Source organism: Paramormyrops kingsleyae, chromosome 13 (genome assembly GCF_048594095.1).
Source record: "Paramormyrops kingsleyae isolate MSU_618 chromosome 13, PKINGS_0.4, whole genome shotgun sequence".
NCBI classification, from domain to species: Eukaryota; Metazoa; Chordata; class Actinopteri; order Osteoglossiformes; family Mormyridae; genus Paramormyrops; species Paramormyrops kingsleyae.
Window position 1 is genome coordinate 8,470,477 of NC_132809.1, and position 11,685 is coordinate 8,482,161.

The following is an 11,685-nucleotide window of genomic DNA, read 5'->3' on the forward strand; positions in this document are numbered from 1 at the left end:
AAACAACCAAATTCAAAATTCAATGATGACGACTTGATTTGCAATATTTACAACTGCCATTGGTGAAAGACATACAAAATGATTAACTGTCACTGCGGGTGGCAGTGAAATGTTTCAGTGGCCCTGCACGTGACAGGATCACTGAATACTGCGAGCCACCAACCCCTCGGACAGCATGTGAAACTTGTCAGTTGTAAGCATTAATGTCCTTGGTAGTTTATCCTGTCTCGTTGAGACGGAGAAGCCTGCAGAGAACCATACAGAGAAGCCTAACTTCTAGGCGGGTCAGTAATATCGGACTGCAAATCTATCTTCCCAACCAATGCTGCCTAAGCAAAAACTGTGTATGAAGCTCAGCTCTCTTAGACTCCTAGAGAAACAAGGCGTCCAGGCAGGTTCCAAATACATGTAATCAGAGCATATTCCCTCTCCATTTAGACAAAGCGAACAAGAACCTTCCATAGACTGTTATTGAAGCACAGTATATATTGGCCATATTTATCTTAGTTTCAAAGGGAAAATTAACATATATATCAGGGGTGGGCAACCATATCCTCAAAGGGCCGGTGTGTATGCAGGTTCTTGGGGTAACCTTCAGGTCAGCTGTTTAAATCCCGGTGTCAGGACTCTTCAGCCAATCAGTCTTCTAATTTGTAATCTAATTAGGGAGTTGCAGCAAAAACCCACATACCCAACGGCCCTTTCTGGATAAAACTGCCTTCTGCATATATTGTCAAAAGTGACTCCTGTGAAATGATCAGCGCTGTGATATATAAAACTTTTAATCGCAAAATAAAATGATCTTATCTTGATACATTTACTAATTCAATTCTTTTGCCAGTTTTATGGGGGAGGGGGCTTCCTGAGTAGTCATAGAGCAGTCGCTTGTGGTCTAGGGGCAATTAAAACAGCTCCTGAAATGTGCATGCTTTTTTGAGACAGCCCCTTAGAGCACAGGCAAGATGGCTGGGCCTGACATGATGAGCACGAGGAACAGCCGCCGAATTTGAGCTGTCACTTAGTTACGCCCCGCTCACTTCCTCTCTGCCTCACAGCCTCGAGCTTTAGCTCGCCTCTGAAGATCTTCCTGCATGTGCAGCCGTAAAACCTGCAACATCTGTGCTCCCGGGGTGGGTGCATGCAGGGGAACAATCAGATAGTCTGCATTATCTGCTGGAGAGGGGATTGCTGCAGATAGAACACAAGCTCCACCCATCCTTTGGCTAGCGGTAGCACCCAAGGCAGCAAGTATGCCATGTCATAGTAATGAGGACGTACTAAAATTAACGTGCAGGCAGACATGCACACACGCATAGTTCCAAAATAAGTCCCATCAAGAGTCATATCTTAGCATTTAAGTGTCTAGAAATCTGCCGGTTTAGAAATGATTCATAAATGGCCTTGTGAATAACTAACAAAATAATCCTGCTTCTTACAAGAAGTTTATTAAAGAATAAATTTCTGCTCTCCATCCACTTGGTGAGAGTCTATGTGACAGGAGGGAATTTCAGACAGGACAGTGTTTATATATCGTTTCCAACACCACATTGGCAATAGTCCCTAACCTTATTTACTACCCTGGGATGCCGCCACACCAAAACTTTAGTGCCATTTTAGCTGTCACGAAACAAATAACTGTCATACACAAAGAACCAATCAAAACTTTGACACCCACTTCCCTACATTCCCTGACCAAAACACTGCCCTCATGTTTTCATTTAATGGGGAACAAAATCTTTACATTTCAGAGGCTTTCAGGAACGAAAATAGTTTCCTATTCCTTTTTTTTACAGCGGTCCGGGCTTAAAAAAAAAAACACCTGCAGAAGTCAATAAACTGCTGACCATCATGGACAATGCCAGCCACCCTCTGGACATTCACCAGGCAGAGGACTATGTTCAGTAGCAAACTGTTGTTACATTCCTGATTTTGTCCCCCGGCCATACAGCCATTCAGCTCCTCCCAGTTATGAGAGGTTAATGGACTTTTGCTGTTAAATTGACTTAACTCACCGTATCATTAGCTACTGCACTGTTGTTCACAGGTAATGCTAACCCTGGACACTATCTGTATTTTCTATTGTATATATTGTATATATGTACAATTTATATTAATATAGTATATACTCCGTCCGTCAATCCGTCCACTGAAACTGCTTGTCCTATACAGGGTTGCGGGAGGTCCGGAGCCTATCCCAGAGGCTATGGACACAAGGCAGGGAACAACCCAGGATGGGGCAACAACCCAGGATGGGGCAACAAGTCAAAGGGCTACAAGTTTTAAAAAAAAAAAAAAAAAAGAGACAAAATAAACAAATTTAAAAGTAAACAATTTTAAAACCTCTAAGTGGGGGAACCAAAGGTTTCGTTAAAGAGTAATGTCTTAAGATGCTTTTTGAAACAGTCAGTGGGTTGTGGTGCCCTCAGGAAGTCAGGGAGGGCATTCCACAGGCGTGGAGCAGCAACACAGAAAGCCCCATCTCCCATAGTCTTTAAATTGGTTCTGGGTATGTGGAGGAGGTCTGAGTGCGTAGAACGAAGGCAACGTATTGCGTGTTATGGATTGATAAGTTCTTTGAAGTAAGGGGGGGGGGGGGGAGGCATGTCCATGGATGCATTGATGTGTAAGAAGCAAAACCTTATATTCAATCCTGGCAGAGACGGGAAGCCAATGAAGTGAGTGGAGGATGGGAGTGATGTGCTCATGTTTTTGCACTCGCAACAGGATCCTAGCTGCAGAGTGTTGTATGTATTGGAGCCTCTGCAGGCTCTTGCTAAGAATCCCAAAGAGAAGTGCATTACAGTAGTCCAGTCTAGAGGAGATAAAGGCATGGACCAGCTTTTCGGCATCAGATAGGGAAAGAATGGGGAGGAGTTTGGAAATGTTCCGGAGGTGGAAGAAGGAGGTCTTACAGAGGTGGTTGATATGGGATTCAAAGGTAAGTTGGGGATCCATTTTTACGCCAAGATTTGTGACTGTCGATGAGAGAGAGATATTGGAGCCAGAAAAGATTATGCTGGTTATGGGTGATGATTTGGTCTGGTGAGGAGTGCCTACCAGAATGGCCTCGGTTTTGGTGCTGTTGAGTTGAAGGAAATTGTGTTCCATCCATACCTTTATCTCCTCCAGACAGATGGTGAGTTGAGAGGGGGATGATGGGAATGATGATAGTGGCGTTGCAGCTGTGGCATTTACATAAAGCTGTGTATTGTCGGCATAGCAGTGGAAGGAAAATCCATGGTGGCTGATGACCTGACCGAGCAGAGAAAGGTAGAGGATGAAGGGCATGGGGCCAAGAACTGACCCCTGTGGAACACCACAGGAGACTGTGTGTGGATTAGAGGTGACATATAGGTCTTCTTATAGGACAAACAGCCTAGAATTAACTAAATGGGACACCACCTAAAATTTCTTAGTCCAAAGTAATATAGCTCATTTTTATTTACCTGTGTTTCATGGCACACAGTGCTGTTGCGTAATGTGTGGATATTTGAACACAAAGGCGACTGGGCCGGTAATGCGGGTACAGCACTGACTGAAACAGCAGCAGGTCAATGAAGCTCCAATCCAGGTGAGGCAACTGCTAATGAGTCAGACCTGTATGACATCTCCAGTGTGGCGTCGGCCAGCAGCAAAGACTGGAGAACTTCCACGGAACCTGGGGTCAGGTCTTGAGTGGCATCTTCACAGTCAGACTTGGGCGATATCTAATTTTTCATACCGTCATACCATCCAGATGTTATACCACAGTATATGACATTTTGATGCTATTTTCCAAAACTTTTTACTATATTAATGGTGATAAAATTCTTGTAGGGTGTGATGGTGCTATGGTTAAATTAGAAAAGAGTGGTGTTTTGAGTAACGCCCAAGCCTTGATGACAGTATGGGGCACGCTCCCATGCACAGGACTGTTCACCCCCCAATAAACGCACTTCCCGATGAAATTAAAGACTGAGCGCCATTTTAACCTGCATTTAACTGCACCAAAAAAAACATAAGAGTGTTTTCAATGGGGCTAATTATGAGGTTACCTTTGACGGTCACGCCATAAGCTACAAGCGACAGGTGTGCAAAGTGAGGAGATCCAGCAGCGCTTTGCACACTTCAATGCAGAATGCCTTTTTCAGACACAGTAACGGACACCCCCCTGGGATATGCCCATCCACAACAAACTCTCATCCCTTACAGTTAGAACAGGTTCCCCTGGTAGGTGATACTCCCTTTACAGTTCTCCCAGGCCGAGCCCTCGGGGAATAAACCTCAGCTCCAGTTTCCAGAAGTTCCTTCCTGTGATTCTCTGAAAGTGCGATCTGTGCTGGAGAGGAAGGTTAGAATTTCGCCACTGAAAGCCTTCCACTGTGCTGTCACTTGGTGATGGAACGTGATCGCAGCACAGCGAAGCGCGTCTGGAACCTTGTGGTGCTGTTACGTAGCGAGGGGAACCACCGTGACCAGGCCCCAATCCCTTTAAAGCCAGCTCGAGCTTTACACCAACAGTAGGAGAGCCTTCCACAGCACCGTAACACAACACCACTAGGCTGGCGAACCTCCTTCTATGAGCAGGGAAAGTAAACGGGGGGTAAGATATACCAAATGCGAGACCTAACATGATAACGGATAAGAAGATTGTCTTCCATCACACCTCACCATCGGGCTGGCGGACAGTCTGAGACAAACCTGGAGTGGCAAAGCCACTAAGAGACAAATCGATTACTGCCTGAAGCTGTATTTCTACAGAATGAGGAAAGAGTATTCATGTCTCATAACGAAACACCAAGCAGCACGACGTGATGTCGTAACTTCCTTCCGGTAGATAAATTTATCCTGACCCAAAAACACAGAAAGCTTTCTGTGCCACTCTTATACACAGACACACCTGTGACTTACAAAAATTTTTTTTTAAAATGGAGCAGTATAGCACATTATATCAACTCAGGAGACCACCCGCATGCTACAGAACCTCATGTTAGCAGTTCTGCTGTTCCATCCACTGTAACTTTGCTAAAGACGTCCTACAAATGAACAGAGTAAGAATGCAGAAGATCCAGACCGGCTCTAGAGATCCGTGAGAAAAAAAAAGGACTAGCTAAGGTCTTATGTGGCAGATGACAGAGGAGATACGGTTCCTATAGGGTTATCTAACAACCATAGCTGACTTTGACTACTTCCCCTCCGATCAGCCATGCAGTAGCGCCTCGGAGTAATGCCAAACACAGCAGGATAGTCGGCCAAACCCAGTCAATGGAAGCCATCTGCGATGATTTTCCATCCCACGGCCAGACGCGACAATCATACCTAATTCCATTCCAGTCCCTTTCACTTCCTCACATTCCTGCTAGAGATGGATTTCTTACAGCAGCTGACAATGTGCTATAGAGACCTCAGGCAGAGGTGCAAATCAGTACAAATCCAGACCAATATTTATTTTAACTGACCAGTTGAGCATAAAGAGTTACAGTCAGAGATCTCAACTGGTTGGTAGAAACAAAATCTTGGTCTGGATTTTTACTTTCTGGACCTGAACTGTCTACCTCTGACCTCAGATTTGTCCCATTGCATGGTCATCCTGAGCTGCAGGGGGAGCTGCTGAACAGAAGCCTGCTCCATCAGAGGAGCATGCTGAAGCGGTGGGGCTGTGATGGTCAGGGAAATGCTTCTGCTGTGAGTCAGAGAGCATGTGCGGACTAGTTGTATCGCGTCTCTATTCCAGAGAGAAAAATCCAAACTTCCAAGACTAAGAGAAGCTGTTGAAACAGACCCCAGCCACGTCACTGTGTCTCCAGCTGATATGCCCCCCCCCCCCCCAAAAAAAAAAAAAACACATAAGCCTGAAGATTCCTCAGGTGTGATGGCGCTCTCTAAATGTGAGGGCATTCAACGGGCATGGTGGGGGCCTTTTACGCTCAGCAGATCTGAACGTAAGTAGATGCACCCAGCCCATTCTTGAATAACTGCCATCCAGTTTAAAGTGTCCCAAGTTGGAATTGCAGTTCCTGTCCCATTCTAAGGCTTTTTTTAAAAAAAAAGAAAAACTAAAGTTCTAAGCAGTGCCAAATTTTACCACTCCTACGAGAAACAGCAAGAACCTGCTTTCCTACTCTCCGCCTGCAGAGGATGATCTACCGCTGCTCACGTCATCTCACCCCAGGTGACTTCATTTCTTACACAAAGAAAGGAAGGCAAAGTCAATGGTTACTATGAAGCTTTTTATCCGGCTTTGAATTGCGGTAAGACTAATGTCTCTATGAAAGTCTTCTTTCAGAAAACCATTAGCAAGTAGATACGCCAAAATATTGGGGTCAGAATAAACACTACAGGGACAGGCTGTAAAGACGTGATATATGTCCAGACGTGGCTGCACTTGTGATGTATACGAACAGGTCAAAAAATCCTCGATTTTCAAAACGAACGTCAGGAGAGGTTTCCCAATCACACACCGTCTCACTATCGGCGTGAAACCCTTCCCATGTTGTTCTCTAAAATAGAACGGTCTTCCTAAACAAGCTCTGAATTTCCTCATAACAGCTCCAGCTCACTTCTCCCTTCAAGTTGCACTCCTGCTGCGGGGCACAGCACATCCTCTGTCTTAGCCTAGCCTGCTGGGAGAAGTGGATTCTTGGAAGACGTGGTGTCTAAGCGATCTTATGGGCCCTGGACGCCTGAAGTATCACCTCAGAAAAGCCAAGGGTTTAGCTACATTTATCTGCACGGCTAAACAAACTCAGGAAGCGTGTGCTTTCCATCACAGTCTCTTTCTAGGTCGACCCCCTTTCAGACACATCCCCAGAAACTATAGCCAGCGTCGCACATTTCTTAAGATTAGCAGAGCAAGAAGACTCAAAATTATACAAGGAGGAAACTGAAAACTAAGAAAAACACTACTGAGCACTTATTTAACGATAAGCTCCTGGATAATCGTCACTTCAAAAACACGACCACCAAATACTGCCCGACCCAAGGCTAGAGGGTAAACATCATTACCCTAATTAAAAGTCAGCAAACCCCTTAGACTGCACACCACAACTGGGAGTTCTGGCAGCGCAGGTGCAAACAACATTCTCAGTCACAGTCATATATGAGAGAAGTTGGCGCCGGCAACAGTCTCAAGCAGCAAGAACTGAAGAGGCCACAGAGAAGAAAACTACATTTCTGCACGAAAAACTCGACACCGCAAGCTGCAGATGATGTCACCTAAAAGATAAGCATGTTAGACATCACACCGTACTTGCTAAATGAGAACTGGAATTGAGATAATCGGAGAGTGTGTATGATGACACTCGAGAAGCTCTCCATCATAACTCAGCAGGACCGCTGTCACGTCTTGGTCAAATATATAGACAAAACAGTGCTTGCAAAACCAAGGCAGGAGCAGGAAGTGAAAGCTCATTTGCATTAAATGCTCGGCTACAAATCACCACAGATATCCATTGCATTGTGCTGCATATTTCTACTTACTGTGGTTAAGAATTTCACACAGCACATTGTCACAAATGCAGGCCAGTAATCTCTTTGCAACTAGCAATACACTGCTGAGGTTCTTCTGTACAGTGTGGCAAAACGACGAAGGAGCGATTCCCAAGCACAGAACTTTACAGGCTGCCTGACTAGCAGGTATTGTCTAGTTACCGCTGAGTTGGCAGCTTTTTAGGCATTTATTGCTCAGAAGAAGCTGGGTGGAGCAGAATATTACTGGGATGCTTCAGTGACAATAACAGTCAGTGGCAGTGTTGTTTTTACCCAAATTGTGCTGCTGCGTTTGCCACAATCCAGAATGACTTCTGCAGTGTGTGGTTCATTCTCACTTAACCCCTGACCTGCGCAGTCTGGGATAGGCTCCAGGTTCACTGAGACCCCCCTTAATGGTTAAGCACTTGGATTTGTCTGAATGGATGAATCACTGCAAAAAAATGCAGCATTAGGAATTTGTAAATCCACCTTAGCGCTATCTGGGGTACATAAATGCTTGTTTTTAAATTAAACATCAAAGCAGTGATATCAATCACTGTTAAACGTTTACCCATCAAAAAGCTGAAAGAGAAGGAAGCCAACAATTTCATAACAGCATAAAAGCACAGCAGTATTTTTGTTCTTTATATTGTTCTTGAGTCATGTGTGTTACTGTGGTTTAAAAGACTAAAGCAAAGCCCACGCCACAAAACACAAAACAACAGTTGGTGCTTATGTTATGTCATTGTTTTTCCAGACATTTCCAAATTTTTATTTATTTATTTGAAAAATCTTTGCCCTTGATGGCAAACAATCATGTGGCTCCTTACCCTGGTACGAAATGACATATACTGATTTCAAATGCACACGCAAAAAAAAAACAGGCATAACAAAAAGCCTCTCAAAACTGGGAGAGTAAACGATGGTGAAAACAAGTCAATCAGGATTTCTGCTATGGTAAGAGCAGTTATGGGGCGGATGACTCTACAGTCCTTGCCCACAAAACCACTGTGTCACGCTTCTCTCTGAACCCAGAGTTCCCATTCTGTGTCACGCCATTACAGATATTCCCAATTTAATGCACTTCTAGCTTTTTGGAAAGAAGGATAACAAGGGAAAGCCAATTGGTCAAAAGCTATTATTGGCCTGATTAACATGTTAAAGTGAAAAACCAATAAAGAAGACATTGTTTTAGCTTCTAAAACATCTAAGGAGTTTTCTAATGAGATTTGAAAGAAAATGAAAGCAGGGCAGGGTATGAAGATCACATCCACACACCAACGCATGTGCTTTACACCACATTTATGGAATTCATTGAGCATCAAGAACAATCTTTAATTAAATATAATGGTGGCCATTTTGTTATAGTGATAGATTTAGGCTTTGTTTTTTTGGTTTTCTTTACAAAAACAATGACAGATTTTTAATGTAATGTTAGTTACCCAGGAATCTGATTTTAGGACCCAGGGAAAAGCGGAGTGGTTATTTTGGTGTGGGGACTGTGCCCTGATTACGGGGATTGGTAAGAGTGCACTCTACGATGTGCCAGAAACAAAACAGTCGGTCACCTTTCATGAAACGGTGAGTGTTACAAGCCCAAGCAGGGCGATACGATCTTCACAGGAAGGGGAAGGACAGGAGGCCGACTGAGCATTTGGTGAGTGATGCAGAAACCTTCTCATTACCTCAGCACAGACAAAAACACACATGGAAATACTGCACGGATTACCTCAAGTAGTGTGACCATATTTCAATTGGCAAAAAAGAGACACCAGGACCAGGAGTCAAAGCAACGCAAATATGCACATGGGAAGTAGCAAACAAATTTATAACATGAATTGAAGTGAAATCCCAGATATTTCAGGTATTTTTGGTCCCAAAAAAAAGAGCACAAGTCTGGGAAAAAGATATATGGTGATCCTACCTTAAGATTCAGTTTACCTGCCCAACCCCTTGTGCAGCTAGAGAGCTTTGCTTCCATAGGAGAGACAGCTCCCACTGCCTTAAACGAAAGGTAGCAAGTGTGACTGGGAGAAACCAACAGACACCAACGTAAGCTGTGTGCTGGACCAGGTGAGCAGGACAGATGTGCGAGGGCAGGATTCAACTAAACAAATAATCTTAATAAACAATCACAGCCATGCGAGTACCTACCATTGAGGACACCAAGGAGAAGTCCTCAGTATTTTTTCTGCAAATCCAACGAGTACAACCCATAACGGGGTATACCTTTACAGTAATTCACAGTATAAAAACCATACAGTTCTAAAAGTTTAGGTTGCTGAAATATTTAAGCTAACTTTTGACCTCGGTATTTTAAAAACCCTGGCTATGGCCCCGATCAAGACACAAAATGGAGTTCAGACCCACAAATGAAGGCGAACAGGATGGTACAGCGACCCACGTACACATAAAGTATCACCTACACCTTAGTTCTCACTCACAGCACTCCTTCATATTCCAGTAACCACCCCCTCCCGTCACTCATGTGCATGATGATGCGTACTTTGACTTAAACTTATGCAAACGTTGGAAGGCTGCTGCTAGGACTATTTGGGAAGGCACGAAAATGATGCTTTTCCCCACAAACTCTGCGAAAGTCTTGCACTAAGACCCTTAAAGGCGGCTGGTAGCCTCTTCCTTTTTTCTTGCGCACTAACTATACGTTAAGACTGCACATTCTGTTACTATAAGGAAATAATGGCAGAGTATCTGAAGTTCTTGAAACGGCACCCGATTCACAGTAATTTTTCCTTACATCGTTGAGTCTTTCCATTTTCCTACAAGAATAAACACGTTTGTCGCGCTTCGGAAAGAACGCCAAACGAAAAAAGGAAGCGATCGAGTCTAACATCGTTAACCGCCTACACAGATATCGCATTAAAATATATATATATTTTTAAACTTCGAGAACTGCACCCTTTCAGACTTAAAATTCAGCAAATGATTAAATCCTTTTTGGGGGAAGCGGTATAATGATGCCTTTTATTACTGTTTTAATGAAGTATAAAGAGTCGGTATGCATGACACAATGTTAGGGCGAGCTGCTTTCACGGGCGATCCAGGTGTCGTTTATACTTAAAAGAATAAATGGGCTTCTGGTTCGATTAAAAGGACAGGTAACGCGGGATTTCTGTTACTCACCGGTGTCCCGGACGCCGAAGACGCTCGGCGGATCCCCGCAGCCGCTCAGACAGGCGCTCCTGCGCTTCGCGATGGCAGTGTTTACCTCCCCACGTTGCCCTCACCGCGCAGCCTGCAGCCTAGCCCGCCTTTACGCTCCGCTAGCCGGCCGCCCCCCCCTAGCATTTACTGTCACAAAGCAGCGCGCTCCGAATCGCACCACGCGCATCTCACTTTCCCCATCAACGCGGAAATGCACACTTTCGTAACGTCTAAAGGCACGCAACTCCCAGTTAGGTATACCTAACTGAAAGCTGGTCACTTCTGTATATCAGAACGGAATCTAAGCTGTTCCTTAACTTTTGTTTACCATTCACTTTAGGCATATATTTTTTTTCTTCGTAGCGTAAGAGGCAGGAGTGAGCCTGTGTACTCCGACCCCCCAGTCACCAGATTTCTGGCATGTTCCAGGGCCTCTTTCACGTATGGGGCACCCGAATCATTCAGGCTTTCCTCCTCAGTACAGTAACTACTTCCTTTCATTGCCAGTTTTCAAATATGAATATAACTGTTCTGATTTCTACATGCCAAAAGGTGCTTTTCCCAAATTTAATTAAATTTCACCCTTCCCTAAACTAGACCAGACCTGTTGGAATACAAAACCAGTGAGCCTGTACAAGACTAACATCTTATGTGTTTCAACTGGCAATGCAAGACATCACCAAAATGAAACACTCTAGGCCTATATACATACACAAAGGCAGAAAAAAAGTGTTAAATATACTTGGGACAGCCTAAGCAGGAGACCAAAGCCTTCCAGTCAGACAGGGTAAGAGTCTGAACAAATGAGAAAAAAAATGTTCATGTTCATGAAATAAATAAAAAGAAATCAATCAACATGAGGGACCTATACAGAGTTTATAGAGCCCCTCATGGCACAGCAGTGCATTCAGACCATGATTCTGCTTGCTAAAGCTGCCGGACAGGACAAAGTAAAAAAAAAAAAAAAAAAAAAAATTGTTCATGCGCTCAGACTGACTGCCTTTTAAAAACACATGACGTAAAATGGTTACCTGCATGAAAGACAAGCTGGTACTTGTTCAACACTTCCTC

At 44.1% G+C, this 11,685-nt stretch overlaps 1 protein-coding gene across 3 annotated transcripts in view; it reads right to left on the minus strand.

Annotated features, from left to right (window-relative positions):
* LOC111848207 (adenylate cyclase type 2-like) overlaps nt 1-11,087 on the minus strand; it is a 36,784-nt gene extending 25,697 nt beyond the window's left edge. The window contains exon 1 of one of the 3 annotated variants that reach the window (XM_023820028.2): nt 10,594-11,087. The gene's annotated coding sequence lies outside the window, so the exon portion shown is untranslated. Of the gene's footprint in view, nt 1-7,458; nt 7,609-10,593 lie in introns of those variants that run through there. The other 2 variants (XM_023820030.2, XM_023820029.2) reach the window with 2 other exon arrangements.
* Nucleotides 11,088-11,685: the final 598 nt, after the last annotated feature.